Source organism: Trichosurus vulpecula, chromosome 8, assembly GCF_011100635.1.
Source record: "Trichosurus vulpecula isolate mTriVul1 chromosome 8, mTriVul1.pri, whole genome shotgun sequence".
In the NCBI taxonomy this organism is placed as follows: domain Eukaryota; kingdom Metazoa; phylum Chordata; class Mammalia; order Diprotodontia; family Phalangeridae; genus Trichosurus; species Trichosurus vulpecula.
Genome location: NC_050580.1, coordinates 193065453 through 193080919, shown reverse-complemented (window position 1 = coordinate 193080919; position 15467 = coordinate 193065453).

Sequence of the window (15467 nt, the reverse complement as noted above, 5' to 3'; positions counted from 1 at the left end):
CAGATATGGCTGAAAAACTACTGAATACTATAGACAAGGGACACAACCCTTCCCTCTAGGAGTTTACCTTCTCAGGGGGCATATGACATGTACACAGGTAAGTACATATTAATGAATGTGAAGCAGAGAAAAAATACTATAGACTTGTGGTGGATTGGGACAGGTTTCCTGTAGGAGGTGTCACCTCAGTTGAGACTTTAAGGGAATAGGGAGCAGACACAGGATAAGACATCAGGTCCCCTGATTCCAAAGCCAGACCTCATTCTACTTGTCCATGTTGTCTTTATGGTTTGAAATAAACTGTTTTCTTAAAGCTAATCCCAATGCTAGATCTTATCTCTGCAACAGTTTTATATCTTGAGCCCATAGGCCAGCAACTTATCCAATAGAATTCCACTGGAATTCCCCTTAACTCATACAGTGGCTTAAGGCTATCCTGATGTTCTTTTCAGTAATGGCGCCTGAGTCTTTCACCCATTTCAGTATTTGCAAAACTATTTCAAGCTGAACAAAGAGAAAAGGAATGTAGGAGGGCCATTCCCTGGGTCTTTTGGGGACAGCAGAGTCATGCTTCCGTCTGAGGAAATGGGAACAAAATCTAGGGCTCCTATCTCAGATAATGGAATGGTGGGTGTCTTTGGCACTGCTGCAGCATCAAAGGCCTCTAGCCTAGGGTGGAACTGGAAGAGATTCTCAGAGGTCACCTCCTTGTTTTGTAGACTAGGACACTGAGGCCCAGAGGTGTTACTTGGATGACTCAGAGTCATAAGTGTGATACATAGCAAAAGTATATTTAACTTTAACATGGATCTTTTAAGCTTTAACATAGATCTCTGATTTTAATTCCTGTGCACTCTTTCCACTAGGTGTGATTGGATACAGGAAGAAACAGAAGATATTATGACTGGTCTACTGCAGTTAGATGGCATAGTGGATAAAGTGCTAGGCCTGGAGTCAGGAATACCTGGGTTAAAATTTGGCCTCAGACATTTACTAGCTGTGTGACCCCAGGTAAGTCACTTAACTCTGTTTGCCTCAATTTTCTCATCTGTAAAGTGAGGTGGAGAAGAAATGGCAAACAACTCCAGTATCTTTGCCAAGAAAATTGCAAATAAGGTCTCAAAGAATCTGATAGGACTGAAATGACTTAACCACTGCCTTTGAAAAATCACTTCAAATGGGAGAGGTACTATAGGACTGGAGAATGTTATCTTTCTTTTTTTTTTTTAAACTGATTTTAGTTTTCAACATTCATTTCCACAAGATTTTGAGTTACAAATTTTCTCTCCATCTCTATCTTCCCCCCCCACCCCAAGATGGTATGCATTCTAATTGCCTCTTTCCCCACTCTGCCCTCCCTTCTATCACCCCACTCCCCCCATTATCCTCTTGCCCCTTACTTCCTTGTAGGGACAGATAGATTTCTATACCCCATTGTGTGTGTAGCTTATTTCCCAGTTCCATGTAAAAACTATTTTTAACATTTGTTTTTAGAACTTTGAGTTCCAAATTCTCTCCCTTCTTCCCTCCACACCCACCCTTCTTGAGAAGGCAAGCAATTCAATATAGGTTATACATGTATAGTTATGCCAAACACTTCCTTAATAGTCATGTTATGAAAGACTAATTATATTTCCCTTCATCCTATCCGTCCCCCTTTATTCAATTTTCTCCTTTGACCCTGTCCCTTTTTAAAAGTGTTTGCTTTTAACTACCCCCCTCTGCCAATCTACCCTCCCTTCTATCATCCCCCTTCCTTCTTATCCCCTTCCCCCCAACTTTCCTGTAGGGTAAGATACCCAATTGAGTGTGTATATTATTCCCTCTTTAAGCTAAATCCAACGAGAGTAAGGCTCACTCATTCTTTTTCACCTACCCCCTCTTCCCTTCCATTGTAACAGCTTTTTCTTGCCACTTTTATGTGAGATAATTTACCCCATTCTATCTCCCCCTTTCTCCTTCTCCCAATATATTCCTCTCTCACCCCTTAACTTAATTTTTTTAGATATCCCTTCATATTCACTTCACCTGGTGCCCTCTATCTCTATCTCTGTATCTATCTATATCTATACATATATGAATATTCCCTTCAACTACCCTAATACTGAGAAAGGTCTCATGAGTTACAAATATCATCTTTTTATGTAGGAGTGTAAACAGTTCAACTTTAGTAAGTCCCTTATCATTTTTCTTTCCTGTTTACCTTTTCATCTCTCTCTTGATTCTTGTATTTGAAAGTCAAATTTTCTATTCAGCTCTGGTCTTTTCATCAAGAATGTTTGAAAGTCCTCTATTTCATTGAAAATCCATTTTTTGCCCAGAAGTATAATACTCAGTTTTGCTGGGTAGATGATTCTTGGTTTTAATCCCAGCTCCCTTGACCTCTGGAATATCATATTCCAAGCCTTTTGATCCCTTAGATGTAGAAGCTGCTAGATCTTGTATTATGTTTCCACAATACTTGAATTGTTTCTTTCTGGCTGCTTGCAATATTTTCTCCTTGACTTGGGAACTCTGGAATTTGGCCACAATATTCCTAGGAGTTTTCCTTTTGGGATCTTTTTCAAGAGGCAATCAGTGGATTCTTTCAATTTCTATTTTACCCTCTGGTTCTAGAATATCAGGGCAATTTTCCTTGCTAATTTCTTGAAAGATGATATCTAGGCTCTTTTTTTGATCATGGCTTTCAGGTAGTCCAATAATTCTTAAATTATCTCTCCTGGATCTATTCTCCAGGTCAGTGGTTTTTCCAATGAGATGTTTCACATTATCTTCCATTTTTTTCATTCTTTTGGTTCTGTTTTATAATTTCTTAATTTCTCATAAAGTCACTAGCTTCCACTTGCTCCATTCTAACTTTTAAGGCATGATTTTCTTCAGTGATCTTTTGGACCTCCTTTTCCATTGTGGCTAATTCTGCCTTTTAAGGCATTCTTTTCCTCATTGGCTTTTTGGAGCTCTTTTACCATTTGGGTTAGTCTGTTTTTTCAGGTGTTATTTTCTTCAGTATTTTTTGGGTCTCCTTTAGCAAGCTGTTGACTAATTTTTCATGATTTTCTTGCATCACTCTCATTTCTCTTCCCAATTTTTCCTCTACTTCTCTTACTTGATTTTCCAAATCCTTTTTGATCTCTTCCGCAGCCTGAGACCAATTCATGTTTTTCTTGGAGGCTTTGATGTAGGATCTTTGACTCTGTTGACTTCTTCTGGCTGTATGTTTTGATCTTTTTGTCACCACAGTCTGAGGTTTTTAATTCTGTCTGCTCATTTTCCCAGTGAATTATTTGACTTTTGAGCTCTTTGTCAGGGTATGACTGCTTTCAGAGTGGAGAGTGCTCTGTCCCAAGCTTCAGGGGTTTTGTGCAGCTGTCTGCAGAGCTACTTCTAGGCACCTGTAAATTGTCTTCTGAGGTGGTATGATCCAATGAGAGGTGTTTACTCCTCTCCTGGCCTGTGTTCTGGTCTGTGAGTGATATCAAACACTCCTTTCTGCCATGTAACTATCAGAAGGACTCCCTCTTAACAGCCACCACAAGCTCTGCCACACCAGCACTCCTCCTCTGCCAAGGACCAGGACTGTGACCCAGATACAAGCAGGGCAAAGCAAGAGAATCCTGCCTCAGTGCCAGCAAAGAGATACCTGCACTCTTGCTCTGATCAGCTGCTTGATTCCCCCCCCCCACCGTCTGTAGGCCTGGAGCTCTGTGCTGCCACTGCCACTTGCTGCTGCTACTGCAGCCACCTCTTCAGCCCTGGTACTTGGGCCAGACCACACTCTTCTCTCACCCAGGTGCAACAGTTTTCCCACTGACCTGCTACACTGTCTTTGGCGTTTGTGAGTTGAGACGTCTGGAAACCCCCACAGCTTAGTGATTTAGGGCCCCAAGACCTGCTCTACCCCTTCTGCTCTGGTCTGGTCTGTCCTGGCACAACCCACACTGGGCTGCACTCCACTCCCAGCACAGTGTGATAGATCCTTCTCAGTGACTATCCAGGCCATCTTGGTCTGGAGACTTATTTCACTCTGTCATTTCATGGATTCTGTAGTTCTAGAATTTGTTTAGAGTCATTTTTTATAGGTGTTTGGAGGGATTTGGGGGAGCGCTCAAGGAAGTCCCTGTTTTCACTCTGTCATCTTGGCTCTGCCTGTTATCTTTATTTTCAAAAAAGAAAATATAAGAAAAAAGAATGAAGTCTTTAAACTATAGTCTTGTGAGCTTGCACTTAATTCCTGATAAAATTCTGGAATGTATTATTAAAGGGATGGCTAATGAACTTCTAGAAAAAGAAACAATGATCATATCAAGACAGCTTGGCTTTATCAAAAATAGGTCTTGCCAGACTGATCATCTTTCCTTTTGTGACAGGACTATTTGATAGATCAGGAGATTTTGTTTGCATAGTTTATATATATTATACTTATACATAGTATTGAATAGGTGTATAGATATTAACAGTTTTATATTGTTATAATATTGTATAGATATTAATAAAATATGTAATTAATATAAAATAATATAAAAGTTGTAATATTATATAGATATTAACAGTCTCTCATGTAATTTTTATGGAAAATTGGGCTAGACAATAGTATAATTAGGTCGGTTCAGAATTGCTTGCATATCCAGACATGAAAAGGTATTCATTAATAGCTTCATGTCAGTTTGGAAGGACATCCCCGATATGTGGTTTTCTCTCCACTATTTAACATGTTTATCAATATCTTGAATGAAGGTATAGATGTCATGGTTATCAAAATTGTAGATAATATAAAGTTGAGAGGTCTAGCAAATAGGCTGCATTATAGTCAAGATTCAAAAACTTCTCAAAAGAAGGGAAGAAGCATTTATTAAGTACCTACTATGTCCCAGATACTGTGCTTTTAAACACTTTGCAAATAGTATCTTTTTTGATCCTCGCAGCAACCCTGGAAGGAAGGAGCTGTTATTATCCCCATCTTAGAGATGAGGGAACTTAGGCAGACCAAGGTTAAGTGACTTGCCCAAGGTTACATAGCTAGTAAGTGTCTGAGGCCAGATTTGAACCCAGACCAGTTAGTCAGGTTAATAGAGATTTATTAAATTTTTATTATGTGTCAGACACTGTGGTAAGCACTGGGAATAAAAAAAATCACTGCCCTCAAGAAACTTAAAATCTAATGGGGAAAGGAAATGAACACAAGGAAGCTTAAAGGTGGTGGCAGTGATGGTGGTATATATTGGGCTAGGGAAGGGAAAGGAATGGAGCCAGCACAGGCCATGATTGAAAAATCCAAAGGAATGCAGCCATGTGGGAAATTAAGAAATGGATGACTTGATTGCCCTCCTTAAATGGGGGTTCCAGGAGGGACCCTCCATTTCTACCTTCTCACAGCAGAGGTAGGGGCTCCCGGGGCAGGAGATACTGATGAGAAGTGAATTCCAGGGTGAAGTGATCTTACAGGATGATGAAGTTCCTGGGGCATGATGATGAATTACAAAGGAGGGCATCTGGGTGGGAAATGAAGTGTTGGCAGCCTGGGCAACCTCCTTAAATGTCTTAAAGGTCTTCCTATTTCCAGGCTCAACATCCCATCCGCTACACCCTCTAGCTAGCTTCTTGACAGGCTAGAACATTGGTCTGATTCTTTTTTTTTTTTTTTTTTTAGAAAAAGCCATTTATTTGTGGAAGCGTCAATGTGGAGACCAAATTAGGGCATATAAATATAAAACGTTTTTTCACTGTCTATCTTTATTTATTATGACAACATCAATGACCCACACAATGCTTTTCAGTTTTCAGGAAGTGTTCACATCTACTAGATCTTCTGACTTTTACCACAATCCTTGAGGCTAATATCATTATCCCTGTTTACAGATGAACTGTGGCTCAGTGTCTTAAATCTTAAATCATGCCCAAGGTCACACAACCTTATGGACATTTAAAAAAAACAAAACAAACAAGCAAACAAACCACGTATTCTAATTCTAGGCCAGTGGCCTTTCCACCACCAAACTACTTCTTCCATCTAATAGCTATAATGTGCCAGGTGTTGTAGAAAACATAGAAAATCAATGAGCATTCATTAAGTGCCTACTAAATATGGCAGGCAATGTGCTAGGCTCTGGGGGAACAATTTTTTTTCCCTCAGGGAGTTACATTCCGTCAGGGTATTAACATTTACATATATAAAAATACAAAATCTATACAGTATAAACACAAAGAAATTTCAGAAGAGGGATAGGAACTAGCAACTAGAGAATGACTCACATAGGAGATGGCTCAAGAGCTGAGCTTTGGAGGAATTCTAAATGTGGCTCATGAACTTTGGAGGAATTCTACATTCTAAGAGGCAAAGGTGCAGAAAGAATGTCAGGAAAACAGGTGCTAGATTGTTTTGAAAGAGGAACAGTAAATAGGCCAGTTTGGCCTTTTGGCACAGTGTGCAATAAGCCTGAACAAGTAGGCTGGAGTGAAATTGTTAAAGGCTTTACATGTTAAAAAGAGTTTATGTTTTTAACCTAGAGGCAATAGGGAGCCACAGAAGCTTTTCTTTAGATTTAAATTTATTTATTTAACATATTTAGTTTTCGGCATTGATTTTCACAAGAGTTTGAATTACAAATTTTCTCCCCATTTCTACCCTCCCCCCCATTCCAAGATGGCATGTATTCTGGTTGCCCTGTTCCCCAGTCAGCCCTCCCCTCTATCACCCCCCCCATCCCCTTTTCCCTTCCTTTCTTGTAGGGCAAGATAAATTTCTACACCCCATTGTCTGCATATCTTATTTTCCAGTTGCATGCAAAAATTTTTTTTTTGTTTTTGAACATCTGTTTTTAAAACTTTGAGTTCCAAATTCTCTCCCCTCTTCCCTTCTCAACCACCCTCCCTAAGAAGTCAAGCAATTCAACATAGGTCACATGTGTATCATTATGTATAACCCTTCCACAACACTCATGTTGTGAAAGACTAACTATATTTTGCTCCTTCCCAACCCATCCCACTTTATTGAATTTTCTCCCTTGACCCTGTCCCCTTTCCAAAGTGTTTGTTTTTGATTACCTCCACTCCCATCTGCCCTCCCCTCCATCATCCCCCCCCTTTTATTTTTTTATCTTCCTCCCTCTTCTTTCCTGTGGGGTAAGATACCCAATTGAGTATGTATGGTATTCCCTCCTCAGGCCAAATCTGATGAGAGCAAGGTTCACTCATTCCCCCCTCACCTGCCCCCTCCCCTCTTCCCACAGAACTGCTTGCTCTTGCCACCTTTATGTGAGATAATCCACCCCATTCTGTCTCTCCCTATCTCCCTCTCTCAGTATGTTGCTCTCTCATCCCTTAATTTGATTTTATTTCTTTTAGATATCTTCCCTTCATCTTCAACTCACCCTGTGTCTGCTCACTCTCTCTTTTATATATATATATATATATATATATACACATATATATATATATACATATATATATACATATATATATATGTGTGTATATGTGTGTGTGTATATATATACACATACACACACACGCAGATATACATACATACACATTCACTTATATATATACATAAACATGTGTGTATATATATATATATATATATATATATATATATGCATGTTCCCTTCAGCTACCCTAATACTGAGGTCTCATGAATCATACACAACATCTTTCCATGTAGGAATGGAAACAAAACAGTTCAACTTTAGTAAGTCCCTTGCAGTTTCTGTTTCTTGATTACCTTTTCATGCTTCTCTTGAATCTTGTGTTGGAAAGTCAAATTTTCTATTCAGTTCTGGTCTTTTCACTGAGAAAGCTTGAAAGTCCTCTATTTTATTGAAAATCCATATTTTGCCTTGGAGCATGATACTCAGTTTTGCTGGGTAGGTGATTCTAGGTTTTAATCCTAGCTCCATTGACCTCTGGAATATCACATTCCAAGCCCTTCGATCTCTTAATGTAGAAGCTGCCAGATCTTGGGTTATTCTGATTGGGTTTCCACAATACTCAAATTGTTTCTTTCTGGCTGCTTGCAGTATTTTCTCCTTGATCTGGGAGCTCTGGAATTTGGCGACAATATTCCTAGGAGATTTCTTTTTGGGATCTATTTGAGGAGGCGATCGATGGATTCTTTCAATTTCTATTTTGCCCTGTGGCTCTAGAATATCAGGGCAGTTCTCCTTGATAATTTCTTGAAAGATGATATCTAGGCTCTTTTTTTGATCATGGCTTTCAGATAGTCCAATAATTTTTAAATTATCTCTCCTGGATCTATTTTCCAGGTCAGTGGTTTTTCCAATGAGATATTTCACATTGTCTTCCATTTTTTCATTCCTTTGGCTCTGTTTTATAATATCTTGATTTCTCATCAAGTCACTAGCTTCCACTTGCTCCAATCTAATTTTTAAAGTAGTATTTTCTTCAGTGGTCTTTTGGACCTCCTTTTCCATTTGGCTAATTCTGCCTTTCAAGGTATTCTTCTCCTCATTGGCTTTTTGGAGCTCTTTTGCCATTTGAGTTAGTCTGTTTTTTAAGGTGTTGTTTTCTTCAGTGTATTTTTCAGTATTTTTTGGGTCTCCTTTAGCAAGTCATTGACTTGTTTTTCATGGTTTTCTCGCATCCTTCTCATTTCTCTTCCCAATTTTTCCTCTACTTCTCTAACTTGCTTTTCCAAATCCTTTTTGATCTCTTCCATGGCCTGGGACCAGTTCATGTTTTTCTTGGAGGCTTTTGTTGTAGGCTCTATGACTTTGTTGTCTTCTTTAGGCTGTATGTTTTGGTCTTCTTTGTCACCAAAGAAAGAATCCAAAGTTTGAGACTGAATCTGGGCGTGTTTTCGCTGCCTGGCCATATTCCCAACCAACTAACTTGACCCTTGAGTTTTTCAGTGGGGTATGACTGCTTGTGGACTAACGAGTTCTATGTTCCACGTATGGGGGGGAGGTGCCAGCTCTGTTACACCAGCATTCCTCCTTCCCCAAGAACCCCCAACCCAGACTGGGCTTAGATCTTCAGCAGGCTGTGCACTCCTGCTCTGATCCGCCACTTAATTCCTCCCATCAGGTGGGCCTGGGGCCAGAAGCGGCAGCAGCTGTAGCTGCCCTACCCCCACTGCCCCCCGGAGCTGGAAGGCGAACCGCGAACTCCTTCGACTCCCACAGCTTTTCCCACTAACCTTCTCCGCAGTCTTTGGTGTTTGTGGGTTGAGGAGTCTGGTAACTGCCGCAGCTCACTAATTCAGGGTGCTAGGGCCCCCTCTGCCCGGCTTCTGGTCTGGATGGTCCATGCTGCTCAGGCTGGGTTCTTTTCCACTCCATTCCCAGCTCCCAGCTCCCAGCTCCCAGCTCCCAGCTCCGTGTGGGATAGACCTCACCCAGAGACCATCCAGGCTGTCCTGGGCTGGAGCCCTGCTTCCCTCTGCTGTTTTGTGGGTTCTGCAGTTCTAGAATTGGTTCAGAGCCATTTTTTATAGGTTTTTGGAGGGACTCGGTACGGAGCTCATGCTAGACCCTGCTTTCGAGCCGCCATCTTGGCTCCCACATTGGTCTGATTCTAATAAAGTGAAATTTAGTTTGTAAAAATGTAAAGTTTCACACCTGGGTTTAGAAGATCAGTATAAAAAAGTGTAAATAAGGAGGTGAGATAGGACAAGGTAACAATTCACATGACAAAGATCTGGGGATTTTAGTGTCAACATGTCAGCATTGTACCATGCCAACCAAGAAAGGGTAGAAGGCAGGCCCTCCTTGAGGGCAGGATGTGTCCCTTGCTCACAGTAGGATCTTAATAAATGCTCCTTGAATGGAGGTGAATTTTGTGACACAAATAAGTCACATTATCTCTTAAAGCCTCCGTTGCCTCATGTGTGAAAAGAAGGATTGGATTAGATGTTCCTTTGGGTACCTTTCCTGTGATTTAGCCATCCCTTCCTCAAAATGCACTTGAGCTAAATCCCCACCCACAAGAAGATCATTAATATGATTAACATCATCTGCTAAGGCCTAGACTAAGTAAAGCTTAATGCTGTTAGCCTTATGGTATTGCTGTGTTTTGATCTGGCCAGGCCTCGTGTGGAGTATTATGTTGAGTTTGTGGCGGTGAATTTTTAGGGAGGATATGAATAATCTGGAGCTCATCCAGATGACAGCTTTAGTGAAGGGCTTGGAGTTCATACCATATGAGAATTAGTTAAAGGAATTGGTGTATTTAGACTAGGAAAGAAAAGACAGGGATGAGTATTGGACATAACGTCGTTGTTCAGTCATGTCTGACTCTTTGTGACCTCATTTGGGGTTTTCTTGGGAAAGATATGGGGTTGGTTTGCCATTTCCTTCTCCAGCTCATTTTGCAGATGGGGAAACTGAGGTAAAGTTAAGTGACTTGCCCAGGTTCACATAGCTGGGAAGTATCTGAGGCCAGATGTGAACTCAGGAAGATGAGTATTCCTGACTCCAGACCTGGCACTCTTATCCACTATGCCACCTAGTTGCCCATTGGACGTAATGGCTTCCTTCAAATATTTGAAGGCCCATCACATGAAAGGCAGGCAGCCGGGCAATAAGCATTTATTAAGCACTTATTATGTACTGTTAACTGTGCCAAGCACTGGGGAATACAAATTTATAAAAAGACAGTGCCTCTCCTCAAGAAGCTTACATTCTAACGGAGGAAGAAAAAGAAAAAGGAAGAGGTAACAATGTTGTTCTACTTGACTCTAGGGGGCAGAACCAGGAGAAATGGGTGGAGGTTGCCAAGAAACAAATTTAATTTTATGCTTAGAAATACTTTCTAATAATTAGAGCTAACCAAATATGGAATTGGGATTGGACTCCTTTTTCACTGGAGGCCTTCAAACAAAAGTTCAGCAACCACTTATCAAGTATATTGTAGAAGTCATTTTTATGCAGGTATGGGCTGGACTAGATAACCTCAGAGGGACCGTCCAAGTGTGAGATTGTCAATCTGTCACCTGATTCCTGATCCAGAACTCTTCCCCCTGTGCCTATGTGATGTCTTTCCATATTACTTTACCCAAGAGAGCATCACTGAGTGGGGAGCATTCCTGAGCACTGGTGGTAATAAGAGTATAACATAGGCAGGTCTTCCATTTGCTAGGTGGTGCTGTGGATAGAGCTCCAGGCCTGGAATTAGGAGGACCAGAGTTCAGATTTGATCTGAGATACTTACGAGCTGTATGACCCTGGGAGAGTCACTTAACCTCTGCTTGCCTCAGTGTCCCCATCTCTAAAGTGGGAATAGCGATAGCACCCACCTCCTAGAGTTGTTATGAGGATCAAATGAATTAATAATTGTAAAATACTTAGCACAGCGCCTGGCACATAGTATGGGTTATATAAATGTTAACTATTATTGTTATCCAGAAAGCTATATAATCTGTTCCATAAAAATGTAGCATTATCTTCATATGCCAGAGGTCAAGTGCCTTAGTTCTCTTTATAGGCTGAAAGCACCCCAAACTTGCCCTAATTCCCGTTATGGTTTATCAGGCATTCATTTAACTTTTTACTCTTTCCCATGATCTCTGGTCCACAGTGCTATCAATATCAATTAGTGTAAATATCCAACCCAGTCAATTTCAGTTCCTGTTGAGAGTCTCGGGGCTCAGGCTGACCAGAGGAAGAAAGGGATTGCAAATCTGGGTAATCTTGGCTGCCTCCTTTTTGACCTGAGTGAAGGCCAACAAATTTTATAGGAATTAAAAGGAAATGAAAAGGAAAAGCAACTCCCAGGTCAAGTGTCTGCATACTCTGGTGGGAAGATGTAGGAGGCCACGTTGTGTGCTTTCTGTCTTCAATTAGTCTGATGGGGGTATTGGACAATATGATGTCTGAGATTATTTGGATATCACCATTTTGGGGGGATGATGTGCCTCGTGTGGAGTGATTTAGAACACAGATGGAGAATGGACCAATATCACATTGGGGCCTTCTATTGGCCTCTTCTTTGGTACTCATCCAGCCTTGTTACCTCCACACCTATCTCCCATGACTCAAGGGACACGGAGAGAACATTACTATGCAGCAGTAATCCTCGTGCTGTAAAATTATGCAGGCAACGGACAAATACGTCATCAATGCTCTCTGATTTAGGCAACTGCCTGATATGATGGATAGAGCACTGGACCTGCAGTCAGGAAGAACTGAGTTCAAATCCTGCCTCAGACGCTTACTAGCTGAGTGACCCTTGGCGGGTCACTTAACTTCTGTTTGCCTCAGTTTCTTCATGTGTAAAATGGGCACAATTATAGCACCTAACTTCCAGGGTTGTTGTGAGGACCAAATGAGGTAGTAATTGTAAAGTACTTAGTACAGTTACTGGTGCAAAGAAAGGGTTATATAAATTTTAGCTATTATTATTATTATTATTAATGTTTGCTAAATTAGGCAGCTAGTGACACCATGGATAGAGACCTGAAATCAGGCAGATCTGAGTTCAAATGTGACCTTAGACACTTACTAGCTGAATGACCCTTGGCAAGTCACTTAATTTCCGTCTTCCTCAGTTTCTTAAACTGTAAAATGAAGATAATAACAGTACCTACCTCACAGGGTTGTTAGGACAGTTTTTGACACTTAGTAGGTGCTTTAAAAATGTTTGTTCCTTTCCCCCTTCTACCTGATTCTACATACCAAAACAGGGATAGGATACCATCTGTCAAAATTCCCAGGGTGTTTCCCAGACGTTACAAAACCCATCTAATTAGTGGTAGGGTGGGGTTTTTGGTGAGGTGGTTGAGTGGTTGGGGGAAATAAGAGAAATCTCTAGTTAAAAACAAAACAAAAGAAAACCTACACAAAAGTTTTTGTTTTCCTTTACAAATCTAGAAACTGCGTCACACAGGGGCTTAGCTGGAAGAAAGAATCAAAAGTTCGTTGTATAGAAATGTTGACAGCTTTGGGCCAAGTGATCAGCTGATTTGATGCAGACCTAGGTCTCAATCTTATTGCACTCCAGGGAAGGTTTGAGTGAGACATATTCAAAGTGCCTGGGAAGCTGTTGCAGTGGGAAGCCCGCCAGATTCAGAGACTGTTGGCCTGGGTTCTTATCCTGACTCTTCTACTCACTACCCATGCGGACTTGGCAGTCATTTGTTCTTTCTGGGTTTCAGCTTTTTTGTAAAATGAGGGGAATTTGGACTAGATCCCACTTTCTGCTTTCTCCTAGGACAGAGGTGCAGAAACTGCCACCTCCAGGCCTCAAGGTTGCAGGTGCTGCACCCCTGATCCTAGAACCAGAGCAGTTTGGGGGGAACCAGGTCAGCTGGAAACTTCCTTCAAAACTTCTGTTGTTCTACAAGCTCATCAATATAGGTGACTTCTTCCCATGGCACCCATCCTAACCCATTTGTGCCTTCTCGTCCTGGGTAACACTTGCCCAAATCCATCCTCAAATCCTCTATCCGTCTTGCTTCTCTAAGTAATGCCGGACAAACTGGGCCTCTTCCTCTGAATCCTTTGGCTTTGAGAGGCAACGTAGGTAGAGTGCAAGACTTTAAGTCAGGGTCACCTGGGTTTGACCCTCATGCCAGATGCTATTAGCTATATGACCTTGGCAAATGACTTACCCTTTCCCAGCCTCAATCTGCTCATCTCTAAAAGGGAGATAATGATAGAGCCTACTTCACAGGATTGCTGTAAAGATGAACTGTGTGTGTGTGTGTGTGTGCGCGTGTGTGTGTGTGTATATGTATATGTATAGATAGTATGTATATACGTACATATATGCATCACACAATGTATATAATATTGTGTACATGTATATAATACATATACCCATGTACACATACACAGACACACACATGTGCTGCTATGTAGCATCACTGGAAGGATGTTGGGACAGCTCTGGGCTGGGAGTCAGGAAGAACTGAGTTCCAGTCCAGCCTCCAATACTTAATAGCTAGGTGACCTTGGGGAAGTTGCTTAACCCCTGTCTGCCTCATTTTCCTCGTCTGTAAAATTGGAGCAACAAAAGCACCTACTTCCCAGATTGTGGGTGTTGTGAGGATCAAATAAGACATTTGTAAAGTACTTCCTAAAAATGCTATGTAAATATGTGTCCCTGCTGTTACTATCATTATGTTAAAAAGGTGGGCCTTGTTTCAGGGAGAAGCTTGTAGCTCAGTAAAAACAGTTGTGCGATTTCTTTTTTTTTTAATTTTTGATTTATTTATTTTCAGTTTTCAACATTCACTTGCATAAGTTTTTTAAATTTCTCCCCCTCCCTCCCCAAGATGGCATGCAATCCAACATGGGCTCTGTACGTACTTTCCTGTTAAACATATTTTCGCATTAGTCATGTCGCACAGAAGAGCTATAACAAATGGGAGAAGCCATGAAAAAGAAAACAAAACAAAACAAAAGAGAAAAGAGTCTGCTTTGCTCTGCATTCCGACTCCATAGTCCTTTCTCTATGTGGAGGGCAATTTCTATCATCAGTCCTTTAGAAAAGTTTTAGGTAGCTGTGCAGTTTCTGAAGGTACTCTTTCCTGCTTTTCTCTTGCTATTTTGTTCTGAGCCCAGGTTATCGTCCATGCACAGGGATGTTCGAGCTATCTATCCGATCTGGTGAACCAATGCTGTGCATTTAACTGCATATTGTATGCTGAACATCATGAATCTTCTTCTATTTTGGTTTTCCTGTATGGATAGTTAGGCCAAGTTCTCTTGTGTGATTATGGATCCTATTTAGGAAGCTTTACAACATACATTCATGGCAATGGCCAGTATCTGATTTCTGAGGACAATCTTAATTAATGACTCTAATCACTAGTCACAGACTGGTCCATGGTGATGAACTCTTTGTCCATGGCAACTTATGGAACAAAATAAAATAAAACATGATCTTTGGCCATTTGCACTTCTCTTGCTTTAGTCTCTACAGTGACTGTGGCAAAGTGATAGAAAAGAGAGCAGAAGGTGCCAGGAATCTCACTTCTTTTAGGCCAGTGAGAAGCATTCACGTAATGACTGAAGCGAAAAGTGGATTGTCCAGGATTCCTGACTGTGGGGTCTTCTGTAGCCCATGGCCAAGCCGTCGCTGAAAATGAAGATGAGTTGAGGATTTTGAAGAAAGCGATATTACCTGGAAGGGGCCTAGTGTAAACAGTTTAGCAATGTCTTTTCCTGGGTAGTTATTAAGAATAATGCTAATGACCTTTTGACATGGCACCTGGATTGGCACCAGCCCAGAGCTGGTGATAGATGGTGTTCTGGTTGGATATTAGGGAAATATTCATTCAGCAGTATTTGGAAATGCCTCCAAAATGTAGATTGACGACTGCTTTAGTCCAGCTCAGCTAGGAACACAGCTATACATACTGAGCTCAAAAATGCTATTCTTTCCTTGCCAATGACAGAACCAAATAGGAGGCTCCTTGTTTTCTTCCTGAAAGGGAAATTCCTGGACACAAGAACGGCTGCTTCAGTTGAGAATGTCATCATTTCCCTGACTGTTTACCCAAAAAATTGCTGATT